The sequence below is a fragment of the Hyperoodon ampullatus genome, assembly GCF_949752795.1.
Source record: "Hyperoodon ampullatus genome assembly, chromosome: 11".
Taxonomy (NCBI): domain Eukaryota; kingdom Metazoa; phylum Chordata; class Mammalia; order Artiodactyla; family Ziphiidae; genus Hyperoodon; species Hyperoodon ampullatus.
This window is the reverse complement of record NC_136924.1, coordinates 4,677,315-4,697,341: the sequence shown is the minus strand read 5'-3', so window position 1 is coordinate 4,697,341 and position 20,027 is coordinate 4,677,315. Positions and strand designations below refer to the sequence as shown.

The window sequence follows — 20,027 nt, the reverse complement described above, 5'->3', positions numbered from 1 at the left end:
TTCACAAACAAGTCTCAACTAAAGCATCCAAATAGGAGGAGACGCCTGTTTCTGTGAGTTAGAATACTAGGATGTGGGTAACTGAGATTCGAACAGTAATATTTGGTAAGTATGCCAAAAGATAAATAAGATGGAGAAAGGGTTGATATACATGAAAGAAATGAAGCATATTTTCATCCTAAATCATAGAAATTCTTTATTTTAAAAACTGTATTTGTACTTCTACAGTTGCTAATTCTCTGCTTAAATATAGGTATTGCCTTTGTAATTTAAAGGAGTGATGCCACTGCTTTTGAACCGTTCCCTGCAACATGATAGCCAGTGATTAACCATTTAGGGTGAGAAGCAAAAAAAAAAAAAAAAAAAGACTAATTTATGTTAATTCATGGGTTGATTTCAGTATTAGTTATGGCATTATGTAGCAAAGTTAAATAGCTAAGACTTTTTAAAAGAATGTAGGAAACTAGAAAGTTCCAGTTCTTTGTGAGTCATCTCCCTGGGTTTTGTGGTATTACATAAATCTTGAAATTCTAAAGTAAATAAGAGATTTAAAGTTAATACTTGGCAAGGTACTGTTTTCTGTCTTATTAAATTCTCATCAAAAGCTATGCAGGAGGACATACAAAGTTTTGCCAATGTCCTCTTTAGCTGAGTTTCATAGGAAGGTCAAAATGTCTGTTAAAGAAAATAAAAAGAAAAAAATATATTCCAGAATCTGTCTTTATAAAATGGACAACTGTTTATGTTCCTTTTTAAATGTAATTTTGTGCAAAATTAAAGTAATAATATCCAATGAGAGGTTCTTTACTTTAAAATGATTGCAGCCAAGGTATACACATTTGCTTTGAGAAAAAAATAACTTCTTGATTCATTTCAAAATAAGTTTTACTGAAAGAATGATAGAGTTGAAGACGTTGAATGTTACATGACCAAGTGGACCTTCTCGTTCTACTTGTCAACGTCTAAATACCCAAAAAACCTATGGTTCTGGAATCCACTTCAAATTCTTTCCTTCACATTTCATTTTGCTATTAGAAAATAAGATAACATAAAGGAAAGAAAAAGAAAAGTGTAACAAACAGAATATACTACTGTGTCTACCCAGTGTGTTCTTGAAAACATTGTTTTTCAGGTTGATTAAAAATAAAAGATGCCGGGCTTCCCTGGTGGCACAGTGGTTGAGAGTCCGTCTGCCAATGCAGGGGACACGGGTTTGTGCCCCGGTCCGCAAAGATCCCACATGCCGCGGAGTGGCTGGGCCCATGAGCCATGGCCGCTGAGCCTGCGCGTCCGGAGCCTGTGCTCCGCAATGGGAGAGGCCACAACAGTGAGAGGCCCGCGTACCGCAGAAAAAATAATAATAATAATAAAATAAAATAAAATAAAAGATGCCAAATAATTATGGTGGCCTAATATTAAGACAGAGAATTGAGCTGAGTATTTTTGAATGTTTGCTGTAACAGTCCTGATATTATTAATTTTATACCAATTATATGAATTTTATAGAAAGTAAGAAGATTTCTGGCCCAAATATATATAATTTACTGCAAAATGTATTTCTATTATACATAAACAGATTAGTTCATTGGAAGACCAAGAAAATATTCATGAACAGTGTCTGTAATTAAGTGTGTAAAATGGTTTTTTTGGCTGTTCAAACAGAATAAAAAATAAAACTGCTGTCTAGATTGGGTATTAGAGACAAACAACTCTCTCTCAATATGCACCATAAGTTAGAAAGGGAAATTAAAAGGGTCCTAGTAGAGGAAAGAAAAAAATACTCAAAATATATCTTACATTCCTTTCATATCTATTTATCAGAAGCATTCAACCTTTTGTAATAGTCCTTTACAGTCATTCACTATGAGCACCAACAATTTGAGGTAGTTAATTCTGTTTCCCATCTTACTATAGCAGGTAAGTAACAGCAACAGAATAAGTACTTGAATACAAAATCTCCAGTATGACTATTAAAGGATAGTTCATTACAATTTATTTATTCACCAATTTTTGTTTTTGGTCAAAATTAATTTTCCAACAATGTAACAACATAACAAACATAACTTAAGAAAATAATATCCTCTCCCTACCTAACTCCAAAGCCATCTATAAATTCAATCATGCTTGTTGGTACTACTTACATTTTTTACCCAGCGATAAGTTATAGTAAAAGAAAATGGCTATGAGAAATGTTGTTAAATGTCATTTATATGTTTAGTTTCCTTGTCAGAGGCATACTCAAATAATCTGAGAATACTTTCTACCTATATAATAATATATTTTGGTTAATGATTATTTTTATTTTAATAAATTTGAGACATTAGTTTCTCATAACTCCTGCTTTAAAATAATATTGTCCCCTCACATTTCCCAGTTAAATATCTATAAATACTGTTTTAGTTCCTAATTTTTTGTCATGTCAAACCTCAACTGTTCTTTGAACTAAAAACCTCTAAACATTTTTGAAATCCCAAACAGATAAGTGATTTTGCCATCAAATTAATCCAATTAACTCAAGTGAGTTTTATTTTTTCTCACTATTATTTGAATCATATACCAAATAAGCTATCAGAATTCAAACTGTAATTTTAACAGCTAATAATTTGGGTCAATTTTTAATTAGAATAATTTCATGTACTTAATAAACTAATAAACAACCCAATGCACAATTACCTAAATATAATGGAAACAAAAGTTTCATAGATCAGTACTTACACTTACTACATGAAATCGCTTGTGATGCTTTCTACTAATAATATTGTCTTCTCTTTTCATTAATTAATTAATGCTTTTTAATCTGTATTTAAATATTGGTTAAAATCCACTAGATGAATTTCAGGATCCACTGATGGACAGTAATCCACAATTTGAAAAACACTGCCCTGAAGAAGACCAGAGCATTTACACATCTACAGTACCCTTTCTTTTGGGGGGTGGGGGTGGGTGTTATATTCAATGATTAATCAGAAAGTGGAAAATTATCCTCACAAGCGAAGTCTCTGCATGGATTTAATTACATCAATTAACTGGTGCAAAACAAAAACAAAATATTCAAAATACTGGCTATATAATCACATAGTTAGTTTTTAGGATGTGTTTACAAATGGCATCCTTGTGTTCAAGATCTGAAAAAGAATTTTAACTCTTTTCAATCCCCTTTAATTTGTCTAGATACCAAATCATTTTGAAAAGGAAAGCAACTGAGTTGAAATTTGAGTCAATCTTTTATAAGCAATCAGTTATTTGACCAAATTTAAACAACTATTTCAAAATTACTAGGTTATTTAACAAAGTCAATCATTTCTTGATCTCTCTCTCTCCTCACTCCCTCTATTTGGTTTGCGGGTAAATAGAGAGGCCCGCATACGGCAAAAAAAAAAAAAAAAAAAAAAAAAGATGAGCGAAAGAAGCTAACAAAAGAGTATATACTATATGATGCTCAATTTATGAAATTCAAGATCAAGACTAAACAATGAAAACAGACATTAGAATAGTGATGAACTTTGGAGGGGTATAGCCTGGAAAGTGGCACAAGGGGAACAGACATGTTAGAAGTATCCTATGTTTTGATCTGAGTGGTGAGTACACAGGTGTAGGGATATTTAAAATCAATCAGCTATATACTTAAGACTGGAGTACTTTATACACTTTTTATGTTTGCTTTACCTCAAAATCTATTAGAGTATTTATATTCTTCTATGTATGTTTTACTTAATTAAAAATAAAAATAAAATGATTGGTCCCTCGCTTTGTTGAGAATAGACTCCAGGCATATAAATATAGAAGTACAGAAACCTGTCAGGTAGCTTGTGCAAGTAACTCAAGTGAAAGATGATAGTGTTTCAGACAATGGTGGCGGCAGCAAGGTGATAAGAAAGGATCACCTTCTGGATCCGAAAGAATCAGATTCTGGATATACTTTGAAGAAATCTAATGGGAAGATGTGGCATATAAGAGAGAGGATTCAAGGATGACGCCAAGGTTTCTGGCCTCAGTAGCCAGGTGGATGACACCTCCAGCCATAAGATGGGAAAAGCCACAGACAGATACAAGGGGTAAATTTCTGGCTCTCTTATCTAGTCTCTTAGACACCCAAATGGATATACAGGCCTTTGGACACACAATCTGGAGTTCAACTGAGAGGTTTTGGAACAGAGATCTAAATTTCAGGTTTATCCTCATACAGAAGGTAATTAAAGCCATGGGGCTAGATTAAATCACCAAGGGCGTGTAGCTATAAAAGAGAAGAGGAACAAACAGTGGGCCTGAGGCGACTCACAGGAAAGAAGAGGAGGGACCAGCAGAGGAAACGGAGGAAAAGCAACCAGTGACATGTCAGGCAAATTAGGAGAGTATGGGACACAGAAAGGCACCTGAAGAAAGTACATTAACTCCAAGGGAGACATGAGCTCTAGCTAAAGCAGCTGGTAAGTAAGATGAGAGCTAAGAACTGACTCTTAGATTTAGGATTAAATAAATCAACTCATAAAAGCCTCAATCCTGGGCTTCCCTGGTGGCACAGTGGTTGAGAGTCCGCCTGCCGATGCAGGGGACACGGGTTCGTGCCCCGGTCCGGGAAGATCCCACATGCCGCGGAGCGGCTGGGCCCGTGAGCCATGACTGCTGAGCCTGCGCGCCCGGAGCCTGTGCTCCGCAAGGGAAGAGGCCACAACAGTGAGAGGCCCGCGTACCGCAAAAAAAAAAAAAAAGCCTCAATCCTACTATTCCCTGCCTCTCATGCTTGCTGGCACTTGGGCTCTCTTTCTCTTTCACTCTCTCTCTCTTTCTCTTTCTCTTTCTCTCTCTCTCTCTTTCTCTCTCTCTCTCTTTCTCTTTCTCTCTCTCTCTCTGTATATGTATACACACATAGAGAGAAAGAGTACCTTAGGCATCCCATCAACAACTGTTGAGGGAATGAATTAACTACACAGGGATAAAATGATGTTTTATGCCTAGATCATTCAAATAAAAAAAGACATAAACAATACTTTATAATACTATTAATAATCAAACTTAGCGTTATCTGCCCAGGCAACTTAGACTTCTGCAGCACCCTAAGCTTCTCCTCTCTAATGCCCATCACACTCATGTACACTGGAGGGGTCTGGCATCGCCCCTCTCCCAGTTACCCTTCTATGGGAATTTGTTGACATTATATTTTAGGATTGATAGAAATAAATAATTTAAAAGAATTTCCGAAATTGAGGAGCCCATAAAGATCATCTTACCTGACCTTTTCAAATTAAATAATGGGATGAGAAACTGATAATATACATCATTACTTAGAGGACCCAATGAAATTGCACATAAATATGTACATAGTACAATGCACTGCACATAGTAAGAACTGTAATAAACTCAAGAATAAAAAAGTAGCTGTGATTACTGTACCAGTCTTTAATATTAATAGCAGGTGGGCTTCCCTGGTGGTGCGGTGGTTGGGAGTCTGCCTGCCAATACAGGGGACACGGGTTTGAGCCCTGGTCCGGGAGGATCCCGTGTGCCGCAGAGCAGCTGAGCCCACGCTCTAGAGCCCCGCGAGCCACAGCTACTGAAGCCCGCGGGCCACAGCTGCTGAGGCCTGCGCGCCTAGAGTCCGTGCTCCTCAACGGGAGAAGCCACCGCAATGAGAGGCCCGCGCACCGCAGCGAGGAGTGGCCCCCGCTCGCTGTAACTGGAGGGGGCCCGCGCACAGCAATGAAGACCCAACACAGCCAAACATAATAAGTAAATAAAATAAATTTAAAAAAATTAATAGCAGGTGGTAATGGTATAAAATAGCATCCTAGCATCTTTTGCTTTTGGTATTACAGCAATTTTTCTGAGAATTATCCACACTGCACAAAACCTGCTTTCCAAACTTTTAATTCAACAGTTTGCACACTTTGCTACACATTAGAATCGCCTGATAAACTTTAAATGTATACATGCCCAATTTACACCATCATCAGTTAAATAAGAATGTCTGTGGAGAGCAGTTATCAAAAACTGTTCAAAGTCCCCAGGTGATTCCAGTTTGCAGCTATGCCTGGAAAACAAAGCTTCCACCTATGCTCTTCAAAGAAAGTAACTGAATATAATTTCAATTTACCCCATGTGGATACAAGAATTGCACTGTTCACACTGTAGCACTATATTGTCTTTTGTGTATTTGAACCATCTGAACCATTATAATTCATGTATTTTACACTTATTCCTTTGGTATTAAAATATATCTTTGCCTTTGTAGTAGTAATACAAAGAAATCCATTCTGTTCTTTGGACACCCCATTTCTCATTTGGCTCAGGTAACAGTCATATCTGCAGCTCATGGACAACTCCCAGGACTTTTACTTGCCTATTTTATGTCATGCACTATTTCTTGGGTCCTTCTGTTTGTGGCTTACATTTTATTGGCATGGAACACCTATGTTGCCTCTCTTTTTCCTGCTAAATTTGAGGATGGCTAAATAACTATAAAAATATTGACTGTATATTGAAAATAAAACCAAAAGTTTCTAAATTCTAGATACAATCAATGCTTTCAGAAGTTTTAAAATGTTTGGGAGTAAAAAAAAAAAAATGTTTGGGCACACTGAGCCTTCAGGCTTTTGGATTGTTTGAAAATAATGTTATCACAATGGCCTAAACCAAAACACAGTTTTTCTAGAGTAAATAAGTAAATTGATCATTGTGTGTGTTTTCTTTATTGAAGATGCTAAATAAATACAACAGAAGTTGATTCATATTTTTAGACATGAATAATTTCTATTTGTATAACCAATATTAGTATCTTAAGCAGTATCATTTAATTTTGTTTATGTTCAATAAATCAAACCATTCACTGATCCATCTTTTTTAAAATTATTTTTTAGTTTTTTTGGTTTAAAAAAATTTTTTAGCATCTTTATTGGAGTATAATTACTTTACCATGTTGTGTTAGCTTCTGCTGTATAACAAAGTGAATTAGCTCTATGTATACATATATCCCCATATCCCCATCCTCTTGCCTCTCCCTCCCACCCTCCCTATCCCATCACTCTAGGTGGTCATGAAGCACCGAGCTAAACTCCCTGTGCTATGCAGCTGCTTCCCACTAGCTATCTATTTTACATTTGGTAGTTTGTATATGTCAGTGCCACTCTCTCACTTCATCCCAGTTTACCCTTCCCCCGCAAACCCAGAGGGGTATTTTTTAGATTCCATATTTATGTGTTGGCACACAGTATTTGCTTTTCTCTTTCTGACTTACTTCACTCTGTATGACAGACTCTAGGTCCATCCACCTCACTACAAATATATCAATTTCATTTCATTTTATAGCTGAGTAATATTCCATTGTATATATGTACCATGTCTTCTTTATCCATTCATCTGTCAATGGACATGTAGGCTGCTGCCATGTCCTGGCTATTGTAAATAGGGCTCCAATGAATATTTTGGTACATGACTCTTTTTGAATTATGGTTTTCTCAGGGTATATGCCCAGTAGTAGGATTGCTGGGTCATATGGTAGTTCTGTTTTTAGTTTTTTAAGGAACCTCCATACTGTTCTCCATAGTGGCTGTATCAATCTACATTCCCACCAACAGTGCAAGAGGGTTCACTTTTCTCCACACCCTCTCCAGCATTTATTGTTTCTAGATTTTTTGAAGATGGCCATTCTGACCAGTGTGAAGTGATACCACATTGTAGTTTTGATTTGCATTTCTCTAATGATTAGTGATGTTGAGCATCCTTTCATGTGTTTGCTGGCAATCTGTATATCTTCTGTGGAGAAATGTCTATTTAGATCTTCTGCCCATTTTTGGATTGGGTTGTTTGTTTTTTTTGATATTGAGCTACATGAGCTGCTTGTATATTTTGGAGATTAATCCTTTGTCAGTTGCTTCGTTTGCAAATATTTTCTCCCATTCTGAGGGTTGTCTTTTTGTCTTCTTCATGTTTACCTTGGCTGTGCAAAAGATTTTAAGTTTCATTAGGTCCCATTTGCTTATTTTTGTTTTTATTTCCATTTCTCTAGGAGGTGGGTCAAAAAGGATCTTGCTGTGATTTATGTCAAAGAGTGTTCTTGGGCTTCCCTGATGGCGCAGTGGTTGAGAGTCCACCTGCCGATGCAGGGGACACGGGTTTGTGCCCTGGTCCGGGAAGATCCCGCATGCCGCAGAGCGGCTAGGCCCGTGAGCCATGGCCGCTGAGCCTGCACGTCTGGAGCCTGTGCTCCACAATGGGAGAGGCCACAACAGTGAGAGGCCCGCATACCGCAAAAAAAAAAAAAAAAAAAAGAGTGTTCTTCCTATGTTTTCCTCTAAGAGTTTTATGGTGTCTGGCCTTATATTTAGGTCATTAACCAATTTTGAGTTTATTTTTGTGGATGGTGTTATGAAGTGCGCTAATTTCATTCTTTTACATGTATCTCTCCAGTTTTTCAAGCACCACTTATTGAAAAGGCTCTTTTTTCTCCATTGTATATTCTTGCCTCCTTTGTCAAAGATAAGATGATCATATGTGCGTGGGTTTATCTCTGGGCTTTCTCTCCTGTTCCATTAATCTTTATTTCTGTTTTTGTGCCAGTACCATATTGTCTTGATTACTGTAACTTTGTAGTATAGTCTGAAGTCAGGGAGCCTGATTCCTCCAGCTCCGTTTACCTTTCTCAAGATTGCTTTGGCTGTTTGGGGTCTTTTGTGTTTCCATACAAATTGTGAAATTTTTTGTTCTAGTTCTGTGAAAAATGCCATTGGTAGTTTGATAGGGATTGCACTGAATATGTAGATTGCTTTGGGTAGAATAGTCATTTTCACAATGTTGATTCTTCCAATCCAAGAACATGGTATATCTCTCCATCTGTCTGTATCGCCTTTAATTTCTTTCATCAGTGTCTTATAGTTTTCTGCGTACAGGTCTTTTGTCTCATTAGGTAGGTTTATTCCTAGGTATTTTATTCTTTTTGTTGCAATGGTAAACGGGAGTGTGTCCTTAATTTCTCTTTCAGATTTTTCATCATTACTGTATAGGAATGCATGAGATTTCTGTGCATTAATTTTTTATTCTGCTGCTTTACCAAGTTCATTGATTAGCTCTGGTAGTTTTCTGGTAGAGTCTTTAGGATTCTCTATGTATAGTATCATGCCATCTGCATACAGCGACAGCTTTACTTCTTCTTTTCCGATTTGGATTCCTTTTATTACCTTTTCTTCTCTGATTGCTATAGCTAAAATTTCCAAAACTAAGTTGAATAACAGTGGTGAGAGTGGGCATCCTTGTCTTGTTCCTGATTTTAGAAAAAAATGGTTTCAGTTTTTCACCACTGAGAATGATGTTGGCTGTGGGTTTGTCATATATGGCTTTTATTATGTTGAGGTAAGTAACCTCTATGCCTACTTTCTGGAGAGTTTTTATCATAAATGGGTGTTGAATTTTGTCGAAAGCTTTTTCTGCATCTACTGAGACTATCATATGGTTTTTATCCATCAGTTTGTTAATATGATGTATCACATTGATTGATTTGTGTATACTGAAGAATCCTTGCCTTCCTGGGATAAACCCCACTTGATCATGGTGTATGATCCTTTTAATGTGCTGTTGAATTCTGTTTGCTAGTATTTTATTGAGAATTTTTGCATCTATGTTCATCAGTGATATTGGCCTGTAGTTTTCCTGTTAGGTGACATCTTTGGTTTTGGTATCAGGGTGATGGTGGCCTCGTAGAATGAGTTTGGGAGTGTTCCTCCCTCTGCTATATTTTGGAAGAGTTTGAGAAGGATAGGTGTTAGCTCTTCTCTAAAAGTTTGATAGAATTCACCTGTGAAGCCATGTGGTGCTGGGCTTTTGTTTGTTGTAAGATTTTTAATCACAGTTTCAATTTCAGTGCTTGTGATTGGTCTCTTTATATTTTTTATTTCTTCCTGGTTCAGTCTCGGAAGGTTGTGCATTTCTAAGAATTTGTCCATTTCTTCCAGGTTGTCCATTTTATTGGCATAGAGTTGCTTGTAGTAATCTCTCATGATCCTTTGTATTTCTACAGTGTCAGTTGTTACTTCTTTTTCATTTCTAATTCTATTGATTTGAGTCTTCACCCTTTCTTTTTTGATGTGTGTGGCTAATGGTTTATCAATTTTGTTTACCTTCTCAAAGAACCAGCTTTTAGTTTTATTGATCTTTGTTATCGCTTCCTTCACTTCTTTTTCATTTATTTCTGATCTGATCTTTATGATTTCTTTCTTTCTGCTAACTTTGGGGGTTTTGTTGTTCTTCTTTCTCTAATTGCTTTAGGTGTAAGGTTAGGTTGTTTATCTGAGATGTTTCTTGTTTCTTGAGGTAGGATTGTACTACTATAAACTTCCCTCTTAGAACTGCTTTTGCTGCATCCCATAGGTTTTGGGTCATCTTCTTTCATTGCCATTTGTTTCTAGGTAGTTTTTGATTTCCTCTTTGACTTCTTCGGTGATCTCTTGGTTATTTAGTAGCATATTGTTTAGCCTCCATGTGTTTGTATTTTTAGTATTTTTTTTCCTGGAATTGATATCCAGTCTCACAGCACTGGGGTTGGAAAAAGATACTTGATATGATTTCAATTTTCTTAAATTTAACGAGGCTTGATTTGTGATCAACATAATCTATCCTGGAGAATGTTCCATAAGCACTTGAGAAGAAAGGGTATTCTGTTGTTTTTGGATGGAGTGTCCTGTAAATATCAATTAAGTCTGTCTTGTTTAATATGTCATTTAAAGCTTGTGTTTCCTTATTTATTTTCATTTTGGATTATGTGTCCATTGGTGAAAGTGGGGTGTTAAAGTCCCCTAATATGACTGTGTTACTGTCGATTTCCCCTTTTATGGCTGTTAGCATTTGCCTTATGTATTGAGGTGCTCCTATGTCAGGTGGATAAATATTTAACAACTGTTATATCTTCTTGGATTGATCCCTTGATCATTATGTAGTGTGCTTCTCTGTTTCTTGTAATAGTTTTTATTTTAAAGTCTATTTTGTCTGATATGAGAACTGGTACTCCAGCTTTCTTTTGATTTCCATTTGCATGGAATATCTTTTTCCATCCCCTCACTTTCAGTCTGTGTGTGTCCCTAGGTCTGAAGTGGGTCTCTTGTAGACAGCATATATACGGGTCTTGTTTTTGTATCCATTCAGCCAGTCTATGTCTTTTGATTGGAGCATTTAATCCATTTACATTTAAGGTAATTATCAATATGTATGTTCCTATTACCATTTTCTTAATTGTTTTGGGTTTGTTTTTGTAGGTCTTTTCCTCATCTTGTGCTTCCTGCCTAGAGAAGTTCCTTTAGCACTTTTTGTAAAGCTGGTTTTGTGGTGCTGAATTCTCTTAACTTTTGCTTGCCTGTAAAGCTTTAAATTTCTCCGTTGAATCTGAATGAGATCCTTGCTGGGGAGAGTAATCTTGGTTGTAGGTTTCTCCCTTTCATCACTTTAAATATATCCTGCCACTCCCTTCTGGCTTGCAGAGTTTCTGCTGAAAGATCAGCTGTTAACCTTATGGAGAGTCCTTTGTATGTTATTTGTTGCCTTTCCCTTGCTGCTTATAACATTTTTTCTTTGTATTTAATTTTTGATAGTTTGATTAGTATGTGTCTTGGTGTGTTTCTCCTTGGATTTATCCTGTATGGGACTCTCTGCACTTCCTGGACTTGACTATTTCCTTTCCCATGTTATGGAAGTTTTCAACTATAATCTCTTCAAATATTTTCCAGACCCTTTGTTTTTCTCTTCCTCTTCTGGGATCCCTAAAATTCAAATGTTGGTGTGTTTAATGTTGTCCCAGAGGTCTCTGAGACTGTCCTCAATTCTTTTTTCTTCATTCTCTCTGTGGTAGTTATTTCCACTATTTTATCTTCCAGGTCACTTATCCATTCTTCTGCATCCGTTACTCTGCTATTCATTCCTTCTAGAGAATTTTAAATTTCATTTATTGTGTTGTTCATCATTGTTTGTTTGCTCTTTAGGTCTTCTAGGTCCTTGTTAAACGTTTCTTGTATTTTCTTCATTCTATTTCCAAGATTTTGGATCATCTTTACTATCATTACTGTGAATTCTTTTTCAGGTAGACTGCGTATTTCCTCTCATTTGTTTGGTCTGGTGGGTTTTTACCTTGCTCCTTCATCTGTTGCATATTTCTCTGCCTTCCCATTTTTCTCAAATTATTGTGTTTGGGGTCTCCTTTTCACAGGCTGCAGGTTTTTAGTTCCCATTTTTTTTTTTTTTTTGGTGTCTGCTTCCAGTGGGTAAGGTTGGTTCAATGGCTTGTGTAGGCTTCCTGGTGGAGGGGACTGGTGCCCATGTTGTGGTGGGTGGGGCTGGATCTTGACTTTCTGGTGGGCAGGGCCACAGCTGGTGGAGTGTTTTGGGGTGTCTGTGAACTTGGTATGATTTTAGGCAGCCTCTCTGCTAATGGGTGGGGTTGTGTTCCTGTCTTGCTAGTTGTTTAGCATGGGGGGGTCCAGCACTGGAGCTTGCTGGCCGTTGGGTGGAGCTGGGTCTTAGCGTTGAGATGGAGATCTCTGGGAGAGCTCTTGTCGACTGATATTACGTGGGGCCAGGAGGTCTCTGGTGGTCCAGTGTCCTGAACTCAGCTCTCCCACCTCAGAGGCTCAGGCCTGACAGCAGGCTGGAGCACCAAGACCCTGTCAGTCACACGGCTCAGAGAAAAGGGAGAAAAAAATAAAAATAAAAAATAAAAAAATAAATAAAATAAAATAATTAAAATAAAAAATATTTAAATAAATACATACATAAATAAATAAAATAAGAAGAGAGCAACCAAACCAATAAACAAATCCACCAATGATAACAAGTGCTAAAAACTATACTAAGGTAAACGTAAGAATCAAAAACAAGTCAGTCACAGACAGCAAACCCCAAGTCTACAGTTGCTCCCAAAATCCACCACCTCAATTTTGGGATGATTTGTTGTCTATTCCACAGATGCAGCGTACCTCAAGTTGCTTGTGGGGATTTAATCTGCTGCTCCTGAGGCTGCTGAGAGATTTCCCTTTCTCTTCTTTGTTTGCACAGCTCTCGGGGTTCCGCTTTGGTTTTGACCCCACCTCTGCATGTAGTTTGCCCTCAGGCATCTGTTCCCACCCAGACAGGAGGGGGTTAAAGCAGCAGCTGATTAGGGGGCTCTGGCTCACTCAGGCCGGGGGGGAGGGAGGGGTACGGAATGCAGGGCAAGCCTGCGGCTGCAGAGGCCAGCATGACATTGCAATAGCCTGAGGCACGCCGTGTGTTCTCCCAGGGAAGTTGTCCCTGGATCATGGCACCCTGGCAGTGGCGGGCCGCACAGTCTCCCGGGGGTGTTTGGATAGTGACATGTGCTTGCACACAGGCTTCTTGGTGGCGGCAGCAGCAGCCTTAGCGTCTCATGCCCGTCTCTGGGGTCCGCGCTGATACCCGCGGCTCGCGCCCGTCTCTGGAGCTCCTTTAGGCAGTGCTCTGCCTTCTGTGGGCAGACAGGGGAGGAATCCCCTCTCCTCACGCACCCCGAAACAATGGTCTCTTGCCTCTTAGGCAGGTCCAGACTTTTTCCCGGGCTCCCTCCTGGCTAGCCGTGGCGCACTAGCCCCCTTCAGGCTGTGTTCACGCCGCCAACCCCAGTCCTCTCCCCGGGATCCGACCGAAGCCCGAGCCTCACCTCCCAGCCCCGCCCGCCCCGGCGAGTGAGCAGACAAGCCTCTCGGGCTGGTGAGTGGCGGTCTGCACCGAGCCTCTGTGCGGGAATCTCTCCGCTTTGCCCTCTGCACCCCTGTTGCTGCGCTCTCCTCCGCGGCTCCGAAGCTTCCCTCCCACCCACTCCCTGCCTTCACCAGTGAAGGGGCTTCCTAGTGTGTGGAAACCTTTCCTCCATCACGGCTCCCTCCCACCGGTGCAGGTCCTGTCCCTATTTTTTGTCTCTGTTTTTTCTTTTTCCCTACCCAGGTACATGGGGGAGTTTCTTGCCTTTTGGGAGGTCTGAGGTCTTCTTCCAGCATTCAGTAGGTGTTCTGTAGTTGTTCCACATGTAGATGTATTTCTGATGTATTTGTGGGGAAGAAAGTGATCTCCATGTCTTACTCCTCTGCCATCTTGAAGGTCTCCAATTCATCATTTATTAAACTTACTTTATGCCTGGAATTTTCCTCGGTGCTACAGATATAAATTTCAAGATATAGCCACTGTTCTCGTATATTCTAAAGAGCATTGATTTCTTTCCAATATTTTCCACTATTCCCACAAAGAATGGGAGTCATTTTTCATAAATTTCTTTGATTGCCTGATTTCATAATTGTACATTTATCTTGACCCTTATGACCTTGCTCAGTATGAACATGGCTAACTGTTAAATCACAAACTGGATTTCAAATGAGGAAAACAAGAGTTTTCATTATCTTCACTTATGAAAACTCTAGACAGTCATCAGTGTATGTATGCTTTCAAATTTTTTTTTAAACCTGAGGGTCAATATGTGTTCTCAACATATTAAACGCAGAGTGTGCATTGCATATATTTGGACTTATTCATTTCAGTGTTGAATGAAGTAGTCCAAAAAAAGAGTAGTGTTCTTAATTAGCACAACTCTTTTTTTTTCCCACTGTCTACAAGAGACTCACTTTATTTTTTACTGGTGTATAGTTGTTTTACAATGTTGCATTAGTTTCTACTGTACAGTGGAGTTCCCTGTGCTATACAGCAGGTTCTCATTAGTTATCTGTTTTATACATATTAGTGTATAGTGTATATACGTCAATCCCAATCTCCCAATTATTGAACTCATGAACTTTAAGTGGCACGTTTGATGCCACCCAGCCTTTGAGTATTTTTACTACAAAACTAGGATAATCTGTTTTGGAAGATGTAATTGGAGGCATCTTTCACAATATTAACAAAATTATGCCTTGTCTATTCATAGGTTTCTTTCATTTTTACTTACCGATATTTAATGGAAATTACATTCTGAGTATGATTAGTATCAATTGAGATCAGTGTGTGATTAAATTTTAACCATGGCACCAACACTTAACAACAAGTAATCAATTCATTCAGCCACTATTGACTGTTTATTATGGGCAAACAGCTCTACTAGATGGTTAAAGGATGTAAAAATGACTATAAAGTCTTTGCCTTTGTGAGCTTTGTGAGCTGTAAAATAGCTGAAGAGACGAAAAAAGATTCATAAATCACCATAACACAAGGCGTAATAGTCCAAAAAAGAATTATAGAGAACACTATAAGGCAGTGAAGAGAATGGATTTATCAATTTTCACTATAGATCTGGTGAAAGCTTCAAAGAAGAAGTGTCATTTGGATGCACAGGAGAAGTCTGATTCTGAGAAGGTTAGACAAGCTTCAGAAGGGGGAGCAGCCATGCCCAACAGAGCAGCTTAGAGCAACACACAATTGCTCAAAAGGATGCCTGAAAACAGACCATGCCAGCCTTTCCTTTCTGCAATTATGTTTACAGAGCTGAATTTGGCCTGGAACTGAAAAGGCTCTGATGCCCCCTGGGATCCTAAAACCACTGCAATATAAAAAGTTAAATAATTGTAAACCAGGTAGTAGGCATAATATTTCAAAGACTGAGTTCTCTCTGCAGACACAATGCATCCTGGTTAGGGCATGTCTGCGGTACTGCTGCTGCGAATCATACACAGAGAATATGAAGAAGAATATAAAGCAAACGTAACTTTCATTCTCTCTACAAATTAATTACATTTGATTTCCACCAAAAATAAATAGATACGATGGCTCAGTTTCAGCAAAATCCCATCCTATCATAAAATTCAAATTATATAGATTTTAGCCAAAGATGTTAATATAACTCTTTTAAATATAAATGTTTGAAGAATTAAAGTAAAATGCAACAGTGTTTTTGCATTGGTTAAAAATTCTTAAGATGTTTGCTTTCATTCACTCCATAACAATTATTTATTCACTGAGACATGTCCAAGCTCTTAAAAATATATATAGTCTCACAGGAGAGATAATTCCAATGTAATGTGATGAATGTTATAATCAGAGAAACACAGACTCCTAAAGAAGCATGCAGAACAGTCTATTCATGATCAGAGGTAAAGGGACTAGGAAAGGAGAAAGTAATTAGTAACTAAGACTTCTCTATCATGGTTACAAAGATACCTTCTTCTGAAGTTGCCATAATTATAGCATTTTTCCAATGATAAAAGTGTTGATCAGAGAATTAAACTGAGATGCTCAAGGTTACACAGAGAGAATATGTCAAAAACAGAGCCTGTATCATTAACTCCCACATTTTTTTTTTCTGCTTCAAGGGAAGCCTGAGCTAGTCCCTGAAAGGTCAGGAAGGGTTAACCAAATAACAGGATGTGGGGTGAAGTGAACCCAAAGAAGGAGCAATATGTGAACTGGTCAGGGTTGAGAAACACCACTAGTTAAGGGACGAGGGAATTCAGAATAGCCAGGAATATTAAAAGTTGAACCCCACTTAAATCTTTCTCCACAACGTCTTTGTTTATCAATGCGAAAACAGGCCCCTCCAAAGGCTGGTGGCCTTCAGTAGGTCTCAAGAAACTATGTTAGAGGAGAGATCAGGCTGAAAGACTCCAGGAACAAGTATCTTGAGATCTGGAAAATCTAGCGGCAGAAGACGAGGCCATAGAGATAAACAGGGGCTAGATGTGGAACATCTTCCACGTCTTGCTAAGGGCCTGGGCTTGATAGTAAAGCTCAGGGCGCTAATGGTGTGTCTGATGCGAAAGAAAGAAATGGTCAGCATTGCACTGAAGATATCTATTTTATATGACCACACAGTATATACGTAGGTTTATAGATAGAAATTAATAAAAGTTTCACAAGTCAATTTCTACCCATACTATCTGCAATGCACTCTGATTTTTAAAAAGTCTATTTCAGTGTATTTAATTTTAATATGTCATTTGTAAAATATTAACTTCATAACACACTAGGTGAACAGGCCGCACTGTGACGAACTGGACACTACATGTCAAGAAGAGAAGCACGGGAAATGGTTTGAAAGCCACTTTTTCCTCCACCACTTAACAACCCAGCACAGGAAGGGAGTTCATACACAGTTTTGTTGTTGTTGTTGTTGTTTTGCGGTACGTGGACCTCTCACTGTTGTGGCCTCTCCCATTGCGGAGCACAGGCTCCGACGCACAGGCTCAGCGGCCATGGCTCACAGGCCCAGCCGCTCTGCGGCATGTGGGATCCTCCCGAACCGGGACATGAACCTGTGTCCCCTGCATCGGCAGGCGGACTCTCAACCACTGCACCACCAGGGAAGCCCCATACACAGTTTTAAGCATGGATGTTATTTACTCCAAATGCAAAACCCTTTTTTCATCTTTACCATAGACTCTGGTAAATGTGATATTATTTTGGCCATTCAGTAGAGGCTTAGAAATGACATACTTTGTACAAGTTTACACAATTAATAAATAGCAGAGCCAGAATTCAAACTCAACCCTGTCAGTCTACAATGAAATCACCATTTCTGCCACATTATGCTTTCTACCACTGTAATTTAGACATTCTGACTGAGCCATTTCCAGCTTCTGACTCAAGCTCTCTACATGATCAACAGGCAGTTAGGATACAGGCCTGGCACAAGATAGGTGCTCCATAAATATGTGGTTGAATGTAAGGAGGAAATTGTGTAGTGTGAAAGGAAGGACAGAAAGAGTATGCAAAATCTATTTGTTCCATACATATTCTAAGTTCATAAGGTTTAAATGATTCCAAATTATTTCACAACTAACCAATGCATTTTTATCTCCCGGTAGATGAACATACTGAATGACTGATGTGGCCACAAGCCAAGGAACGCTGGCAGCCACCAGAAGCCGGAATGGGCAAGGAATGGATTCCCCCTACAGCCTCTGGAGGAAGCACAGGACTGCTGAAGCCTTGATTTTGGCCCTGTGATACGGATTGCAGACTTCTGGCACCCAGAACAGTGAGAGATTAAAGTTCTACTGTTTGAAGCCACCACATCTGTGATCATTTGTTATAGCAGTCACAGGAAACTAATGCAGCAGAGCAGTAGATCCCAAAACTTTAGCAAGCCTAAGGGTCAGCTGGGATCTGTAAGCATGCAGAGTTCTAGGCCTTGCCCTCTGAGGTTTGATTTGTTAAGTCTGTGGGGAGGGGAGGTGAAAGGTACAGTTTAGGTATTTCATGTCATCGAATGCTATGTCCCATGTTTTCCTCTCCTATCTCAAGTTAGTTTGTGTTGTGGGATAGGGAGAGGTAGGAGATAGAAATTTTGTTTAGCTCTTCAGTTTGTTTTTGTGTTTAGTTGGTCTGGGGTTAGCTACAAGGAGTCAGTTCATTAATTAAGCACTATAGTATAATAATTTAAAGCTTTGCAGTCAAATAAATCTGAGTTTGAATCACAGTTATGCAATTTACACACTGTTAGAAATAAAGTTTTTACTCTCCTGAAGCCTCAGCTTCCTTATCTGTGAAATGAGAATGAAAGCAGTTCCCACACAATATATTATGTGAGGATTACAGATGTTTATGAAGAGCTTACTCCATACTAGGCATATGTGTATCTATGTCTGTGTGTACATGTGTGTATGTACAAATTTTCATACTAGGAATGCTTTATATAAATACATATATAACAGAAGTGTGTATGTGACTAGATAGATAGACAGATAGATAAGGGTACAGATATGGAAACTTTATTAGAATTTTATCAGATAAAAATTATTTTTTGTTTAAAATTCTATATTCTGCTTTAACTGACTTGGTGATTAGAGAATAATGAACATCATTTAATATTAGTTGCCAATTATAGATGATATTAAATCTTCATTATAGGCTATAATTGCCAATATAAAGTGTTATAAATATAAAATTATAAAATACTCTCTCATTACTCATTGACCTGAAAATATTCTCTGTAGGTTTTTAATAATTCCTGCTTCTCGGTTTGTTTCAGAGAACAAAACAAAACAAGGAATCTTACTCTTTTATTATGAAGTTATAAAACCATTCTAAACAAATAATATCTGTTTAGATATAGGGCTAAAGTTACATATAATTAATTATTTTCCAAATGCATAATTTCACCACAAAGTTTATAAATCATTATTTATCTCATATGCCCACACCCTCTCCCAACCTAACCAAAGCTTTTATTCCTGCCATAGATGGAAGAAACACGCATAATATTAAAGAAAAATGCTCACGTATATTGCAGGTTTGGAGGGAGGGGAGGGAGAGGAGGGATGCAAACTTTAAAGAAGAAGAGGAGGTGGGGAAGGAGAAGGGGGAAGGGGAAAGAAGAGGAAGAGATCAAACTCTCAAGACTTGAGTCCCAGGCCCTATTTTGTTAAATGCATTTGTTAATACGTTGTAAAGCAATGTGGCCTAGACTCAAATAGACATGAGCCAAACACTGATTCTTCCACTTACTAAATAGGGACAAAGGCAGCCTCAGTGAGACAAGTTCTTTTGTAGGTTTGCTATGATGACTCAATGAAAAATGCAAGCCAAGCATCTAGTGCAGCACTGGATAAAGATGGTTGACATTCAACCTGCAGATGAATCAATAAGCGCTACTGATAGGGCTGAACTCTCAGGTCCATCTCTAAAATCTGATGCTTCTATGATATGATTTCATACTATTTTTTTATGTTTGAAACAGGGCTAATACAAATCAAACGGGCAATACAATTTTTCAAAGTGTAACCAGACATGCCATGAATTTTGTCTGTGGTTATCCACACAGGTCAGTTTAATTTAATTCATATTGAAATCATTTAAATATAATATTATAAAACAAGTAGATTGGGTACATCTACTGATTTTCCAATAATTTATCTTATCAAAGATATACTTCCCAAATGATTATACTGAGATCAAGTGAACAAGATTCCCCCATTTCATTTCCTTTTTCTGTCCTATGGAAGTATTTGTTAAAAACATTGTTTAATCACCATAGGTTTTTAAGCTAAGAATATCATAGGTCATATTTAAAATGGCTTCATATCTTAGGAATATATGGTTTTCCGAACTAGGGTTTGAAAAAC

The 20,027-nt window shown here is 38.2% G+C and overlaps 1 protein-coding gene across 3 annotated transcripts in view; it reads right to left on the bottom strand.

The window, feature by feature from the left end:
* NAV3 (neuron navigator 3) overlaps positions 1 to 20,027 on the bottom strand; it is a gene marked incomplete at both ends in the record, with an annotated part of 371,484 nt that overhangs the window by 240,429 nt on the left and 111,028 nt on the right. The window lies entirely within an intron of this gene.